Raw genomic sequence first — 18,036 nt, forward strand, 5'->3', positions numbered from 1 at the left:
AAGAAACTATGTGGAGGGTTGGCAAGAATTCTCAATATTATTTTTGTAATTTTCAATAAATGCAAATCTTTTACAAAATACAGTTGACCTTTTTTTAAAAAAAAGGGGGCACAGAATCTGAACAGATGCTTCACCAAAGAAGATATATAAAGATAGCAAATAAACTCCTGAAAAGAAGCTCAACATCATTAGTCATTAGGGAAATGTAATAAAACCACTATGATACCATTACACATCTGTTAGAATGGACTGACAATATCAAGTGCAGACAAGGATTCAGAGCATCTAGAACTCTTGTTCTTTGTTTGTGGAGATAAAAAAATGACACAGCCACTCTGTATAATAGTTGGCAGTTTCTTAGAAAATTATATCCCATTCATCCCTCTCTAAAGAAACATGCGTTACTCTAAAGAAAGAAAATCATATATTCACACAAAAACCTGCACATGCATGTTGTCTAGCAGCTCTGTTCATAAGTGCTCAAAAATAAAAACGAATTCAAATGTCTATCAATGGATAAACAGGTAAAAAAACTATGGTATATCCATGCAATGGAACACTACTCAGCAGTAAAAGTAGTTGAGCCATGATACAATAATTAGAATGAGTCTCAATAGGATCATACTGAGTTAAAGAAGTCAGTCTTAAAGATGGTATTCTTTATGATTACACCTATGGGAAATTCTCAACAAATCACAGTGACACCAGTTCAGTTCAGTCGCTCAGTTGTGTCCAACTCTTTGTGACCCTATGAATCGCAGCACGCCAAGCCTCCCTGTCCATCACCAACTCCTGGAGTTCACTCAGACTCACGTCCATTGAGTCAGTGATGCTATCCAGCCATCTCATCCTCGGTTGTCCCCTTCTTCTCCTGCCCCTAATCCCTCCCAGCATCAGAGTCTTTTCCAATGAGTCAACCCTTCGCATGAGGTGGCCAAAGTACTGGAGTTTCAGCTTTAGCATCATTCCTTCCAAAGAAATCTCAGGGCTGATCTCCTTCAGAATGGACTGGTTGGATCTCCTTGCAGTCCGAGGGACTCTCAAGAGTCTTCTCCAACACCACAGTTCAAAAGCATCAATTCTTCGGTGCTCAGCCTTCATCACAGTCCAACTCTCACATCCATACAAGACAATGGGAAAACCATAGCCTTGACTAGATGGACCTTAGTCGGCAAAGTAATGTCTCTGCTTTTGAATATGCTATCTAGCTTGGTCGTAACTATTCTTTCAAGGACTAAGCATCTTTTAATTTCATGGCTGCAGTCACCATCTGCAGTGATTTTGGAGCCCCCAAAAATAAAGTCTGACACTGTTTCCACTGTTTCCCCATCTGTTTCCCATGAAGCGATGGGACCAGATGCCATCATCTTCATTTTCTGAATGTTGAGCTTTAAGCCAACTTTTTCACTCTCCTCTTTCACTTCCATCAAAAGGTTTTTCAGTTCCTCTTCACTTTCTTCCATAAGGGTGGTGTAATCTGCATATCTGAGGTGATTGATATTTCTCCTGGCAGTCTTGATTCCAGCTTGTGTTTCTTCCAGTCTAGCATTTCTCCTGATGTACTCTGCATAGAAGTTAAATAAGCAGGGTGACAACATACAGCCTTGACATACTCCTTTTCCTATTTGGAACCAGTCTGTCATTCCATGTCCAGTTCTAACTGTTGTTTCCTGACCTGCATACAGATTTCTCAAGAGGCAGGTTAGGTGGTCTGGTATTCCCATCTCTCTCAGAATTTTCCACAGTTTATTGGCATCCGGTCCCATTACTCCATGGGAAATAGATGGAGAAACAGTGGAAACAGTGTCAGACTTTATTTTGGGGGGCTCCAAAATCACTGCAGATGGTGAGTGCAGCCATGAAATTAAAAGATGTTTAGTCCTTGGAAGAAAAATTATGACCGACCTAGATAGCATATTCAAAAACAGAGACATTATTTTGCCGACTAAGGTCTGTCTAGTCAAGGCTATGGTTTTTCCAGTGGTCATGTATGGATGTGAGAGTTGGACTGTGATGAAGGCTGAGCGCCGAAGAATTGATGCTTTTGAACTGTGGAGTTGGAGAAGACTCTTGAGAGTCCCTTGGACTGCAAGGAGATCCAGCCAGTCCATTCTGAAGGAGATCAACCCTGGGATTTCTTTGGAAGGAATGATGCTAAAGCTGAAACTCCAGTACTTTGGCCACCTCATGAGAAGAGTTGACTCATTGGAAAAGACTCTGATGCTGGGAGTGATTGGGGGCAGGAGGAGAAGGGGGTGACCGAGGATGAGATGGCTGGATGGCATCACTGACTCGATGGACGTGAGTCTGCGTGAACTCCAGGTGTTGGTGATGGACAGGGAGGCCTGGCGTGCTGCAGTTCATTTCGGGGGGGGGGGGCGTGCAAAGAGTCAGACACGGCTGAGTGACTGAACTGAACTGAACATTGTGATCCACACAATCAAAGGCTTTGGCATAGTCAGTAAAGCAGAAATAGATGTTTTTCTGGAACTCTCTTGCTTTTTCCATGATCCAGCAGATTTTGGCAATTTGATCTCTGGTTCCTCTGCCTTTTCCAAAACCAGCTTGAACATCAGGAAGTTCACCGTTCATGTATTGCTGAAGCCTGTCTTGGAGAATTTTGAGCATTGCTTTACTAGCATGTGAGATGAGTGCAATTGTGTGGTAATTTGAGCATTCTTTGGCATTGCCTTTCTTTGGGATTGGAATGAAAACTGACCTTTTCCAGTCCTGTGGCCACTGCTGAGATTTCCAAATTTGCTGGCATATTGAGTGCAGCACTTTCACAGCATCATCTTCCAGGATTTGAAATAGCTCAACTGCAATTCCATCGCCTCCACTAGGTTTGTTCGTAGTGATGCTTTCTAAGGCCCACTTCACTTCACATTCCAGGATTTCTGGCTCTAGATGAGTATTCACACCATCATGATTATCTAGGTCGTGAAGATCTTTTTTGTACAGTTCTTCTGCGTATTCTTGCCACCGCTTCCTAATATCTTCTACTTCTGTTAGGTCCATACCATTTCTGTCCTTGATCCAGCCCATCTTTGCATGAAATGTTCGCTTGGTATCTCTAATTTTCTTGAAGAAATCTCTAGTCTTTCCCATTCTGTTGTTTTCCTCTATTTCTTTGCATTGATCACTGAAGAAGGCTTTCTTATCTCTTCTTGCTATTCTTTGGAACTCTGCATTCAGATGCTTATATCTTTCCTTTTCACCTTTGCTTTTTACTTCTCTTCTTTTCACAGCTATTTGTAAGGCCTCCTCTGACAGCAGTTTTGCTTTTTTGCATTTCTTTTCCATGGGGATGGTGTTGATTCCTGTCTCCTGTACAGTGTCACGAACCTCATTCCGTAGTTCATCAGGCACTCTATCTATCAGATCTAGGCCCTTAAATCTATTTCTCAATTCCACTGTAAATCATAAGGGATTTGATTTAGGTCATACCTGAATGGTCTACCAGTTTTCCCTATTTTCTTCAATTTGAGTCTGAATTTGGCAATAAGGAGTTCATGATCTGAGCCACAGTCAGATCCTGGTCTTGTTTTTATTGACTGTATAGAGCTTCTCCATCTTTGGCTGCAGAGAATATAGTCAATCTGATTTCGGTGTTGACCATCTGGTGATGTCCATGTGTAGAGTCTTCTCTTGTATTGTTGGAAGAGGGTGTTTACTGTGACCAGTGCATATTTTTGGCAAAACTCTATTAGTCCTTGCCCTGCTTCATTCCACATTTCAAGGCCAAATTTGCCTGTTACTCCAGGTGTTTCTTGACTTCCTACTTTTGCATTCCAGTCCCCTATAATGAAAAGGACATCTTGCCGGGGTTTAGCCTCAGCTGAGTCCAGGGATATCCTCAGTATTGGCGACGTCGGTGAATGAAGATAGATAGAGATAGAGATAAGGAAAGAATGACACGGGGTGACCAAACTTCAGTGAGCGAGGCCCGTTTTACTTTATTTTCCTCGGGGCTTTTATACCCTGAGTTGTACATACAGCAATGTGAAAAGTGCAGAGTCAACATTCCATCAGTTATAACTTTTATCAATATCAGGTTCCTTCTTGTAAGAGTCTAATTTTTTGTACATCATCTTCTATTCTGGAGGCTTGTTGATATTTCATGACCTCTTTTTGATAAATGTTGGTCAGCCAGAACAATAATCTTCCCTTAAAGAGTTTCTTCTTAAATTCTTAGCCTGCGTCACCCTTAAAGTACAGAGTTACATTTTTATGGAGCAATGATTCAGAGGGTTACAGCAAAGAAAGAACTTATTAACTCAATGTCTAATGTTGCTAATGCTAAAGCTACTGCTTGTTATTTCTATATCTTAACTATATGCACTCCCAGGAACAAAATGGATAAGGGATGTGAGAACTTGGCAGCAAGCATAGGCTCAACAATGTTGCAAGAGTCTGGATAAACCTGCCAAGTAAGCTAGAATGCTAACAGAGTTTGAAACACTCCTTTCATGCCCAGGAGATTTATTAACTAAAGCCCTAAGTTTACTCATACCAGAGAAGGGTGGTCGGGGTACAGCCCCCTGCTAATGTCAGAAGAGCTGGTGAAAGACATAAAATAGTAAGACAGACAGATTCTGGTTTGAGGGTAGATGCTCGAGCAGGTCCAGGGGGTCCGTCGAGTCCTGAGGCCTTGCTTATCAGGACTCTTCCACATGACCTTGTCATGGGTGGGATGGCCCAGGGAGTCCCTCGAGTCCTGCATGACCTTGTCATGGGTGGGATCTCCTGTGCTGGCTCCCGGCAACATCTTTTTCGAGTGTTAGTTCTAAAAGGTCTTGTAGGTCTTCATAGAACCGTTCAACTTCAGCTTCTTCAGCATTACTCGTTGGGGCATAGACTTGGATTACCATGATATTGAATGGTTTGCCTTGGAAACGAACAGCTGCTAAGCTGCGAAGTCACTTCAGTCATGTCCGACTCTGTGCGACCCCGTAGAGGGCAGCCCACCAGGCTCCCCCATCCCTGGGATTCTCCAGGCAAGAACACTGGAGTGGGTTGCCATTTCCTTCTCCAATGCACGAAAGTGAAAAGTGAAAGTGAAGTCAGTCAGTCATGTCCGACTCTTAGCGACCCCATGGACTGAAGCCTACCAGGCTCCTCCATCCATGGGATTTTCCAGGCAAGAGTACTGGAGTGGGGTGCCATTGCCTTCTCCGGAAACAAACAGCAGTGGAGAACAAATCAGTGTTTGCCAGAGGTTGAGGTGATGAGAGGACATAAAAAGACAGCATGAGGGAGTTTTTGGAGGTGATGTACCTTTTCTGTATCCTGATGGTAGTGATAGGCTATCCAAGCATTTAACTTTCTAGAACTGTACACCAAAAGGAACAGTGAATTTTACTGTATGATAGTGTTAAAAAATATTTAGGTATAAAAATATTTGTACATAAATATTTGTGTATAAAAACATAATATTTATGTATAAAAGATTTAGTGAAAGAAAAATATGTGCTCTAACAACAACAACAATGATAAAATACTAAGCAGGAATAAACTTTAAAAAAGCAATGTGCAGGCCCTATATGAAGAAAACTTCAGAGCATTTTTAAAGTCACACAGGAGGTTTTTAACATTTGGAAAAACAACATTCTTTGAAAGAGTCAACATCATAAAGATGTGAAGTCTTATCAAGTTAATCTATAGCATTAATATTCCAATTAAAAATGCCAACAGTATTTTGTTAATATTTTTGTCTAGGGGTGTGTTTCTAGGCAAGATGATTCTAACAAAATATGGAAAATAAGACAAATTGCCAGAAAAACTGTCTTCAGAAAATGTAATAAGCTATAGCATATCTTAGTAGTAGTAGTACTACTAGTAGTAATTCTGTAGTTTATTAACAGAAAACCTCAAGTATTTGAACACAATGGTGAATCACTTGACAGACAGACCAAAGGAACAGCAATTTAACTAATCATTAGAATTCAGTAAAATGGCTTTTCAAATCTGTGATGAAAAGATAAATTATTCAATAAATAATACTGGGACAACTGGGTATCCATCAAGAAAAAAGTGAAATGAAATTGATTCAAACCTGTGTCTGTCTGTTGATATAAACCAGAATATATTCCAAATGGATCAAATGCTTAATTTTAAATTAAGTTAAGCCTTAAAAATATTAGAGAAAAACATGGTTTAATTTATTTACAACCTTGGATGGGGAAGATCTTTATACTTCAAAATTCTGAAGCCATAAAGATAAAATTTGATACATATTTGATATAAATGTCATTTATAAAAGTCAAAAGTCTGCAATGGAAAAATACCAAAATAAAAATAAAAATTAGAACCTGGGGAAAACATTGCATCTCAGACACCAACAAACAAATTCTATAATATAAAAAAAGAGCATACAAAAGCAAGAAGAAAAGACCAATAGTGCAATAGAAGAGTATACCCAGGCTATGACTAAATAAATACAAATGATTCTTAAATAAATGAGAAGCTCAATCTTAAAGATAAGAAAAATGTTAATTAAAATATTTGTCATATATCAAATTGACAAAACTGTAAAACTTTGGTAGCATTTTCAACTGTCAAAGCTGTAAGAAAACAAGTACTCTCTTGTGTTGCTGATGGAAATAAAAGCCCCATTGTGGAATGTAGGTTAGCAGCTGTCTATCAAATTTACAGATTTATTATCTCTTTGACAAATGTATTGTCTCTTCTCAGCAATTCAACTTTTGGGAACTTATCCTGCATATTCACTGGCACATGCATAACCTGACATATATGTAGAGTCATTAGTTTCAGTAATATTTGAAACAGCAAAAAATTAGAAACATCAACTGAAAATATCAGTGTGAACTCTTGTTTAACGTAAGAAATATACAGATGAATAGTTGTAGAGTTCAGTGTAAACATATATTCATAAACTTCTCAGCTCTATTCACAAAGAGGGCCAAAAAGCAATGATATCCAATAGCAGTGAGCGTAGCACTCAGGACTCAGGCCTTGGTTTATAATTTCATTCTCAGATGAAAGGAACCAGGGCTCCTTAGAAAAATGGCTGATTGTAGACCTAGAGCAGGGAGCATAAAAGGTGAGCATGGGGCATCTTGTAGTGACCAGAAAAAAGTACTTAAAAATAAGAATGATGGGAGTATGCCAAAAGAATAGAGAAGCCAACTGAAAAAGCTCCCAGTATCCACAGAACAAATTGAACAAGATGGCATAGTATTGAATTATAATCCAAATATGAAATTAACTTCCATGAATCCATGCTGATGAAAATTAATGATTGAATAAATAATTTGAATAAATGAATTAATGCTTGAATAAATAATTAACTACCTGCAAATGGCCATGGGATAACATGGCTTTGGCAACCTGAAGTGGTGTTGGTGGCCTGGGAAGTAGCTTCACAGAGATCACCCCAGAGATGGAGACGGGAGTAGGGTAGTAACAGATTGGCCCCAGGATGACCACCAGCAGTGGAGAGGCGTGGGTACTGTTCACTCCAAGGTGGTTGATCGGCTCCAGAGTAGACAGTGGCTCCACAGCAGACAGCAGCTCCTGGGCGGCACATCAGCTCCACTGGTGGACAGCGGCTCCTGGGCGGTGCATCAGCTCCATGGTGGACAATGGCTGCTGGGCAGCAGGTTGACTCCAAGTGGCCAGTGGCAGCCATGATGCTGGGCTGCCCTCTGCTCCTGGGAATCCTTCAACATTGGCTCCAGCCTTCCTCTGACCCACTTACCAGCCATTCCAGTGTCACCTTTGCCTCGATCCCCTTACTGCACATTGACTGACACTGGATGGCCAGTGACGGTTTAAACGCTCAAGGAAGACCAACAGTGGGACAGCAGGATAGCCAGGGCACCATGCATGTAATCCAGCTACCTTGAGCAGCTGAAGGGCATGTCCCTGCTAGTTAGGGCCTGACAAAACATGGTCCACTGGAGAAGGGAATGACAGACCTCTTGAGTATTCTTGCCTTGAGAACCCCATGAGCAGTATGAAAAGGCAAAAACATATAACACTGAAATATGAACCTCCCAGGTTGGTAGGTGTCCAGTATACTACTGAGGAAGAGCAGAGAAATAGCTACAGAAAGAATGAAGAGGCTGGGACATAGCCAAAAGGATGCCCAGTAGTGTTTGTATCTAGGGGTAAAAGTGAAATCCAGTGCTGTAAAGAAAAATATTGCATAGTAACCTGGAATGTTAAATCCATGAATCAAGGTAAATTGGATGTGGTCAAACAGGAGATGGCAAGAGTGAACATGGACATTTTAGGAATTAGTGAATGAAAATAGATGGGATGGGCAAATTTAATTCAGATGACCATTATATCTACTACTGTGGGCAAGCATTCCTTAGAAAGGATGGAATAGGCCTCATAGTCAACAAAAGAGTTTAAAATGCAGTAGTTGTGTGCAATCTCAAAAATGACAGGATGATCTCAGTTCATTTCCAAGGCAAACCATTCAACAACACTAATCCAAGTCTATGCTGCACCCAGTAATGCTGAAGAAGCTAAAGTTGAACTGTTATTTATGAAGACCTACAAGACCTAGATCTAACACACACAAAAGATGTCCTTTTCATCACAGGGGACTGGAATACAAAAGTAGGAAATCAGAAGTTACCTGGAATAACAGGCAAGTTTGGCCTTGGAGTACAAAATGAATCAGGGCAAAGGCTAACAGTTTTGCCAAGAGAACATACTGTTCACAGCAAATACTCTCTTCCAACAACACAAGATACAACTCTACACATGGACGTCACCAGATGGAAAGTACTGAAATCAGATTGATTACATTCTATGCATCCTAAGACAGAAAACCTCTATACAGTCAGCAAAAACAAAATCTGGAGCTGACTGTGTCTAGTTTATCAGCTCCTTATTGCAAAATTTAGGCTTAAATTGAAGAAAATAGGGAAAACCACGAGGCCATTCGGGTAGGACCTAAATGAATCCCTTGTGATTATACAGTGGAAGTGACAAATAGAAACAAAGGACTACATCTGATAGAGAGTCACTGAAGAACTATGAATGGAGGTTCATAACATTGTACCGGAGGTGCTGACCAAAAACAATGCAATGCTAAACCAAAAGAAATGCAATAAGGCAAAGTGGTTGTCTGAGGAGTCCTTACAAGTAGCTGAGAAAAGAAGAGGAGCAAAAGGCAAAGGAGAAAGGGAAAGATATTCCAAATTGAATGCAGAGTTCCAGAGAACAGCAAGGAGAGATAAGAAAGCCTTCTTAAGTCAACAATGCAAAGAAATAGAGGAAAAAATCAGAATGGGAAAGACTAGAGATCTCTTTAAGAAAATTGGAGATACCAAGGGACTCTTTCATGCAAAGATAGGCACAATAAAGGACAAAAATGGCAAGGACCTAGCAGAAGCAGAACGGATTAAGAAAAGGTGGCAAGAATACACAGCAGAACTCTACAAAAAAGCTCTTAGTGACCCAGACAACCATGATGGTGTAATCACTCACTAGAGCTAGATATTCTGTAGTGTGAAGTCAAGTGGGTCTTAGGAAGCATTACTACAAACAAAGTTAGTGGAGGTGATGGAGTTCCAGCTGAACTATTTGAAATCCTAAAAGATGATGCTGTTAATGTACTATGCTCAGTATGCCAGTAAACTTAGAAAAAGCAGTGGCCACAGGACTGGAAAAGGTCAGTTTTCATTCCAATCCCAAAGAAAGGCAATGCCAAAGAATGTTCAAATTATTATACAATTGTACTCATGTCATGTGCCAGCAAGATTATGCTCAAAATCCTTATCACTAGGTTCAACAGTACCTGAACCAAGAACTTCCAGATGTACAAGCTGGATTTAGAAAAGGCAGAGGAACCAGAGATCAAATTGCCAACATCTGCTAGATCATTGAAAAAGCAAGAGAGTTACAGAAAAATATCTTATTTCTACTTTATTGACTACACTGAAGATTTTGATTGTGTGGATCACAACAAACTATGGAAAATTCTTAAAGAGATGGGAATACCAGAACACCTGACCTGCCTCCTGAGAAATCTGTATGCAGGTCAAGAAGCAACAGTTAGAACTGGACATGGAACAACAGACTGGATCCAAATTGGGACAGGAGTACGTCAAGGCTGTATACTGGCACCCTGCTTATTTAACTTATATGCAGAGTACAACATGCAAAATGCTGGGCTGGATGAAGCACAAGCTGGAATCAAGATTGACAGGAGAAATATCAGTAACCTCAGATATGTAGATGACACCATCCTTATCAGTTCAGTTCACTTCAGTCGCTCAGGTGTGTCCAACTCTTTGTGGCACGCCAGGCCTCCCTGTCCATCACCAACTCCTGGAGTTCACTCAAACTCACATCCATCGAGTCAGTGATGCCATCCAGCCATCTCATCCTTTGTTGTCCCCTTCTCCTCCTGCCCCCAGTCCCTCCCAGCATCAGAGTCTTTTCCAGTGAGTCAACTCTTCACATGAGGTGGCCTAAGTACTGGAGTTTCAGCTTTAGCATCAGTCCTTCCAGAGTACACCCAGGACTGATCTCTTTTAGAATGGACTGGTTGGATCTCCTTGCAGTCCAAGGGACTCTCAAGAGTCTTCTCTACAGTTCAAAAGCATCAATTCTTCGGCACTCAGCTTTCTTCACAGTCCAACTCTCACATCCATACATGATTACTGGAAAAACCATAGCCTTGACTAGACGGACCTTTGCTGGCGAAGTAATGTCTCTGCTTTTGAATATGCTATCTAGGTTGGTCATAACTTTCCTTCCAAGGAGTAAGCATCTTTTAATTTCATGGCTGCAATCAACATCTGCAGTAATTTTGGAGCCCCCAAAATAAAGTCTGACTGTGTCCACTGTTTCCCCGTCTATTTCCCATGAAGTGATGGGACCAGATGCCATGATCTTCGTTTTCTGAACGTTGAGGTTTAAGCCAACTTTTTCACCCTCCTCTTTCACTTTCATCAAGAGGCTTTTGAGTTCCTCTTCACTTTCTGCCATAAGGGTGGTGTCATCTGCATATCTGAGGTTATTGATATTTCTCCTGGCAATCTTGATTCCAGCTTGTGCTTCATCCAGCCCAGAGTTTCTCATGATGTACTCTGCATAGAAGTTAAATAGCAGAGTGACAATATACAGCCTTGACATACTCCTTTTCCTATTTGGAACCAGTCTTTTTTTCCATGTCCAGTTCTAACTGTTGCTTCCTGACATACAGATTTCTCAAGAGGCAGGTCAGGTGGTCTGGTATTCCCATCTCTTATGGCAGAAACCAAAGAACTAAAGAGCCTCTTGATGAAAGTGAAAGAGGAGAGTGAAAAAGTTGGCTTAAAGCTCAACATTCAGAAAACGAAGATCATGGCATCTGGTCCCATCACTTCATGGGAAATAGATGGGGAAACAGTGAGAGACTTTATTTTGGGGAGCTCTAAAATCACTGCAGATGGTGATTGCAGCCATGAAATTAAAAGACACTTACTCTTTAGAAGAAAAGTTATGACCAACCTAGACAGCATATTAAAAGGCAGAGACATTACTTTGCCAATAAAAGTCCATCTAGTCAAAGCTATGGTTTTTCTAGTAGTCATGTATGGATATGAGAGTTGGACTGTAAAGAAAGCTGAGTGCCAAAGAATTGATTCTTTTGAACTGTGGTATTGGAAAAGGCTCTTGAGAGTCCCTTGGACAGCAAGGAAATCCAACCAGTCAATCCTAAAGGAAATCAGTCCCGAATATTCATTGTAAAGGCTCATACTATAGCTGAAACTACAATACTTTGGTCACCTGATGTGAAGAACTAACTCTTTGGAACTAACTCTTTCCTGATACTGGGAAAGATTGAAGGTGGAAAGAGAAGAGGATGACAGGATGAGATAGTTGGATTGCATCACTGACTTGATGGACATTAGTTTGAGTAAACTCTGGGAGTTGGTAAAGGACAGGGAAGCCTGGTGTGCTGCAGTCCATTTGGTCACAAAGAGTCAGACACGACTGAGTGACTGAACTGAACTGAAATGCAGAGTACATCATGCAGAATGCCAGGATGGATGAATCCCAAGGTGGAATCAAGATTGCAGGGAGAGATATCAACAAACTCAGATATGTAGATGATACCACTTTTAATGGCAGAAAGTAAAGAGCAGCTAAAGAACCTCTTAATGAAGATGAAAGAGGAGAGTGAAAACCTGGCTTAAAACTCAGCATTCAAAAAGTGAAGATCATGACAGCCTGTCCATTGCTTCACGGCAAATAGATGGGGAAAATGTAGAAACAGTGTCAGATTTCGTTTTCTTGGCCTCCAAAATCACTGCGGATGGTGACTGCAGCCATGAAATTAAAAGATGCTTGCTCCTTGGAAGAATAGTTAGGACAAACCTGGACAGTATATTAAAAAGCAGAGACATCACTTTGCCAACAAAGGTCCGTATAGTTAAAGCTATGGTTTTTCCAGTAGTTGTGTATGGATATTAAAGGGTATAAAGAAGGCTGAGTGCCGAAAAATTGGTGCTGGAGAACTCTTGAGAGTCCTTGGAGAACAAGGAGCTCAAACCAGTCAATCCTAAAGGAAATCAGTCGTGAATATTCATTGGAAGGAGTGATGCTGAAGCTCCAATAGTTTGTCCACCTGATGGGAAAAGCTGACTCATTGGTAAAACCCTGATGCTGGGAAAGATTGAGGGCAAGAAAAGAAGGGGATGACAGAGGATGAGATGGTTGGATGCCATCACTTTCTCCATGGACATGAGTTTGAACAAACTCCAGAAGATAATGAGGACAGAGAAGCCTGTTGTACTGCAATTCATGGGGTTGCAAAGAGTTGAGCATGACTTCGTGACTGAACAACAGCAAATAATTAACTGGGGCAAAATAGACAAATCTCCCATGTGGAAGTCCCAGTAATTTTTATAGATACCTCCTCTGGAGGAAGGCATGGCCACCCACTCCAGTATTCTTGCCTGGAAAATCCCCATGGACAGAGGAGTCTGGCGGGTTACAGTCCATGAGGTCGCAAAGTCACAGAAAGGACTGAACAACTAAGCACATCACTGCATCCTCAAGAAGTTGAATGCCTTTTCCCATTTCTTAAGAATGTTCTGCACAGCTCATTTCAAAGAGGACAGTATGGAAAGGAGGGAAAATAGTAACTTTATATAGGGAAGCCTGACAGATACAACCTCCACAGGTCTAAATACTAATGTTATTAGTGATGAGCCATGTTAAATAGTAATATGATGTGGGTGGCAAAATATGCATAGTAAGGTGTGTGCATGCCCAGTCACTCAGTCATGTCCAATTCCTTGCAACCCCATGGATGGTAGCTCACCTTGCTCTCCTGTCCATGGGATTCTCCAGCCAAGAATACTGGAGTGGGTTGCCATTTCCTCTTCCTAGAAATCTACCTGACCCAGGGATCAAACCCGCGTTTCCTACATCTGCATTTGTAGACAGATTCTTTACCACTTGATATAATGTGAAGAAAATGGCTCTGTAGTCTTCCTCTCCAAAACCTTTCTTCCTTATCTGATCATGACAGAAGTATCAAATTTATTCCAAATTTAAGTACACACTACAAAATACCTGATCAGTACTTCTTGAAACTGTGCAAGCCTTTAATAGCAAGGAACCTCTGAGAAATTGTGCAGTCTCAGAAGATGAGATGAGTAAATGTAATGTGTCTGGAGGGAATCCTGAAACAGAAAAAAAAAAAAAAAAAGACTTGAATAAAAACTAAAGAAATCCAAAGAGTGAACTTGAATAATAATATATCAATATTTGCTCATTAGTTGTGCCAAATGCACCATAGCAATATTAACAATGGGGGAAACTGTGTATAAGCTATATGGGAACTCTGATATTCTTGCAACTTTCCTGTAAATCTAAAACTACTCTGAAAATACAAATTTATCTGTAGGGATTACCCTATCTCTAAATCGTAATACCATGTAGCTGTAAAAATGGAAAGAATAAGGAAGCTTTCTAGATATCATATGTTACTGAGTCAAGTGAGGTGCAGAATTGTATTCTTTTGTTTAAAAAAAGAGACAAGAATAAGTATATGTTTTTATTTACTATATATACAAAGAAGTGCTGAAATGATGTAGAAAAAACTAATAATCAAAATTTTAGGTGCAAAGGGTGTAGGAACTAGACATTTGGACAACAGGATTGGAGTAAGTCTTCTTACAGTACACCTTGACATATTTTTTGAACCATGTGAATGTACCACTTAATCAATTTAATTGTAAAAAGAAGTATATGACATGAATAGTCTTAAGCTTTGCAGCCTGTGAACTAAGAATTTATAAACTAGAAACACTAAAGGAAAGTAGAAAAATTTCATGAATGTCACATTCCAAATTGGACAAGAGATTTCCATTTTAAACTTTTTCCATAACTTACAACTGCATCACAAGTATTTCTTTTATGTGAAACTTTATATTGTTGATGTCAGTCCAAAAGTGAATTTTTAAAACTTGAACAGGATCCATCCAAGTACTCAAAAACTATGAGAGAGTGAAAGTACATGTGTAAAGGCTAACCAGAAGAAAAGCAAGGGATCTAACTTTTTCATTCTGATAGAAAAAGAAAATCCCCTCAAACCTTTCAACCTGAAAAGGTTCTAACTACCATCAGGAGAGAATGTAATCTTAGCCAGGTGTGCCAGAGAAATAGGTAAAGTACGTTTATATTTAAACTAAAAGGTGGTAGAGTCCTGAATGCATAGTGAGCACTCCCATCCCATTCTGCAACATCGTCATAGAAAAAGCACTGAATCTGTGCTCTGAACTGTAGCATGGTCAATGGTTGCTAATAAAATTATAGTGTGAAAACTGCATTTTATACTGACTCACTTATAATGTGTCCCTTGTCTCAGATTCTGCTGCATTATCTATGAGTCATTCTGCAGACAACCCACCTGGAGTCAAAGTAGATCAAAATAAAGGATTATAGAACATAAGATTTGTACAATTATCTTTCGTGAAGTCGCTCAGTCGTGTCTGACTCTTTGTGACCCCATGGACTGTAGCCTACCAGACTCCTCCATCCGTGGAATTTTCTAGGCAAGAGTACTGGAGTGGGTTGCCATATCCTTTTCCAATAATATACATATTGAGGTCCAGTTTTTCCAGGACCTGACCAAGCATGGGATGTAGACAGTTAGATAGTCTGGATATTTGGCCTCTGTCAGGGTCAGTGGGCCAAGATTAATTCTCCTCTATATAACATACATTTATTAAATATTCATAGAACACTTCTTAGTTCTATGAAGTTGAATTGTTTTTCTTCCAAATAGGAATAATAATAGTAAATATTTCATAGATTTGCTTTCCAAATACTGGCACTTGATTCATCCACAATCTTATGAGATAGTTCTATTAATATTATTCTCCTTATTTTAAAAATTATAAAAATAAATAAGATTCAGAGATGACACATCTGAACTCCAGCAAGTGAGAGCCCATCCTCCTGACTATCTCAAACGTGCCTGGTTTTGGATTGAATTCTAGAAAGTGCTATCAGTTAGGTTCAGTTCAGTTCAGTCGCTTAGTCGTGTCCGAATCTTCGAGACCCCATGAATCACAGCACGCCAAGCCTCCCTGTCCATCACCAACTCCCGGAGTCTACCCAAACCCATGTCCATCGAGTCAGTGATGCCATCCAGCCATCTCTCCTCTGTCGTCCCCTTCTCCTCCTGCCCCCAATTCCTCCCAGCATCAGGGTCTTTTCCAATGAGTCAACTCTTCACATGAGGTGGCCAAAGTACTGGAGTTTCAGCTTCAATATCAGTCCTTCCAATGAACACCCAGGACTGAACTCCTTTAGGATGGACTGATTGGATCTTCTTTTAGTCTAAGGGACTCTCAAGAGTCTTCTCCAAGACCGCAGTTCAAAAGCATCAATTCTTCAGTGCTCAGCTTTCTTCACCGTCCATACATGACCACTGGAAAAACCATACCTTTAACAAGACGGACCCTTGTTGGCAAAGTAATGTCTCTGCTTTTCAGTATGCTATCTAGGTTGGTCATAACTTTCCTCCCAAGGAGTAAGTGTCTTTTAATTTCATGGCTGCAATCACCATCTGCAGTGATTTTGGAGCCCAAAAAAGTAAAGTCAGCCACTGTTTCCACTGTTTCCCCATCTCTTTTCCATGAAGTGATGGGACCAGATGCCATGATCTTAGTTTTCTAAATGTTGAGCTTTAAGCCAACTTTTTCACTCTCCTCTTTCACTTTCATCAAGAGGCTTTTTAGTTCCTCTTCACTTTCTGCCATAAGGGTGGTGTCATCTGCATATCTGAGGTTATTAATATTTCTCCTGGCAATCCTGATTCCAGCTTGTGCTTCTTCCAGGCCAGCGTTTCTCCTGATGTACTCCACATATAAGTTAAATAAGCAGGGTGACAATATACAGCCTTGATGTACTCCTTTTCCTATTTGGAACCAGTCTGTTGTTCTATGTCCAGTTCTAACTGTTGCTTCTTGACCTGCATACAGGTTTCTCAAGAGACAGGTCAGATGGTCTGGTATTCCCATCGCTTTCAGAATTTTCCACAGTTTATTGTGATCCACATAGTCAAAGGCTTTGGCATAGTCGATAAAGCAGAAATAGATGTTTTTCTGGAACTCTCTTGCTTTTCCAATGATCTAGCAGATGTTGGCAATTTGATCTCTGGTTCCTCTGCCTTTTGTAAAACCAGCTTGAACATCTGGAAGTTCATCTGAAGCCTGGCTTGGAGAATTTTGAGCATTACTTTACTAGCGTGTGAGATCAGTGAAATTGTGCAGTAGTTCAAGCATTCTTTGGCATTGCCTTTCTTTGGGTTGGAATAGACATATAATATATATGTATCTTTTCAGTTTACCAAGAGTTTCCTATGCATTCCTTACTCGATCTTCACAGCAGCACTATTAGTTTGAAAATTGGTATTATTCTCATTTACAGATAAGCAAATGAAACTCAGATCACCTCACTAGTAAATGGCAGTTATGAATTACCAATCTAAATCTTCCAACTAATTATAAGTATATTTTGTTTTTTGATTACCCTAAATTTTCAAGGATAAATTTTATATCTAACAGCTTTTACTGTTTAATTGGTTTAATCTTATATTTTAATCACATCACTAAAAGTGATTTTTAAAAGCAAACATTTCAGTTAGATAAGTAACTTTCATATTTTTAAAGCCATTTCCTGTTGAAAGACATTAGACATAAAAAACAGTTTTAAAGAGTCATTTATATTTTAACATAAGGAAATAGCTATTTGAATTTATTTTTGTGCTTGATAAGTATAATTACATCTAGAATTACAATCTAGATTTTTTCTCTGCATCTCTAATTAATATCATTTTATTAATGATTCAGATTTTAATCCATTCATTTCTTAGGTACTTTTATCCAACAGATTTTTCATTTCTGAAATTGCTCTATTTTCAAAAGAAGTTTGTCATGAAAAAAGAAATAATTCAATAATAATTGAGCTCCACTTAAAATGATATAGGAAAACCTAGTTATCTAGCAATAATTCTATACCTCTGACAGATATAAAACAGTATCTATAAGGAGGCTATGAGAATTAGACTAATTGTCATTCATTAAACTAGGTTTTAATTGTTATATAGTTTTATGCTTCTTTTCTAATTCCTACATATAGAATCTAGACTAAACAAATCACAAGTTGGTATTTATAGTGTCTCCCAAATTTTTAAATTCCTGGCATTTTATTAGTAATTTTGGGACCTAGCACTTACATCCTAGGAAAAGTAGCTGTGTAACCCAGAAATAAATGGGTCCAACAATCAGCCTATATTCTCATAACTTCCCAGCACTCTCCCCTTCTACCTCCCTGAAAAATCCATACACCCCATTAACAAGACATGGAAACTTTATTAATGGTTTGGTTGGGCTTGGGAGGATGAGGTTCACATTGTTCAGCACAGTTCTCTCCTAGTCCCTCATCTAGGCCCCCAGCTGACAAGTGCCTTCCCCAAGCAAGCAATCCAACCTCCTTTCTGCTAGAGCCTTTCAAATCTCCAGCTTCATGCTCTTTGGTGTCATGTCC

General features: G+C 39.7%; 1 protein-coding gene across 2 annotated transcripts in view; it reads left to right on the forward strand.

The window, feature by feature from the left end:
• CABCOCO1 (ciliary associated calcium binding coiled-coil 1) overlaps positions 1-18,036 on the forward strand; it is a 161,703-nt gene that overhangs the window by 34,033 nt on the left and 109,634 nt on the right. The window lies entirely within an intron of this gene.

This window comes from Ovis canadensis, chromosome 25 (genome assembly GCF_042477335.2).
Source record: "Ovis canadensis isolate MfBH-ARS-UI-01 breed Bighorn chromosome 25, ARS-UI_OviCan_v2, whole genome shotgun sequence".
NCBI lineage: Eukaryota > Metazoa > Chordata > Mammalia > Artiodactyla > Bovidae > Ovis > Ovis canadensis.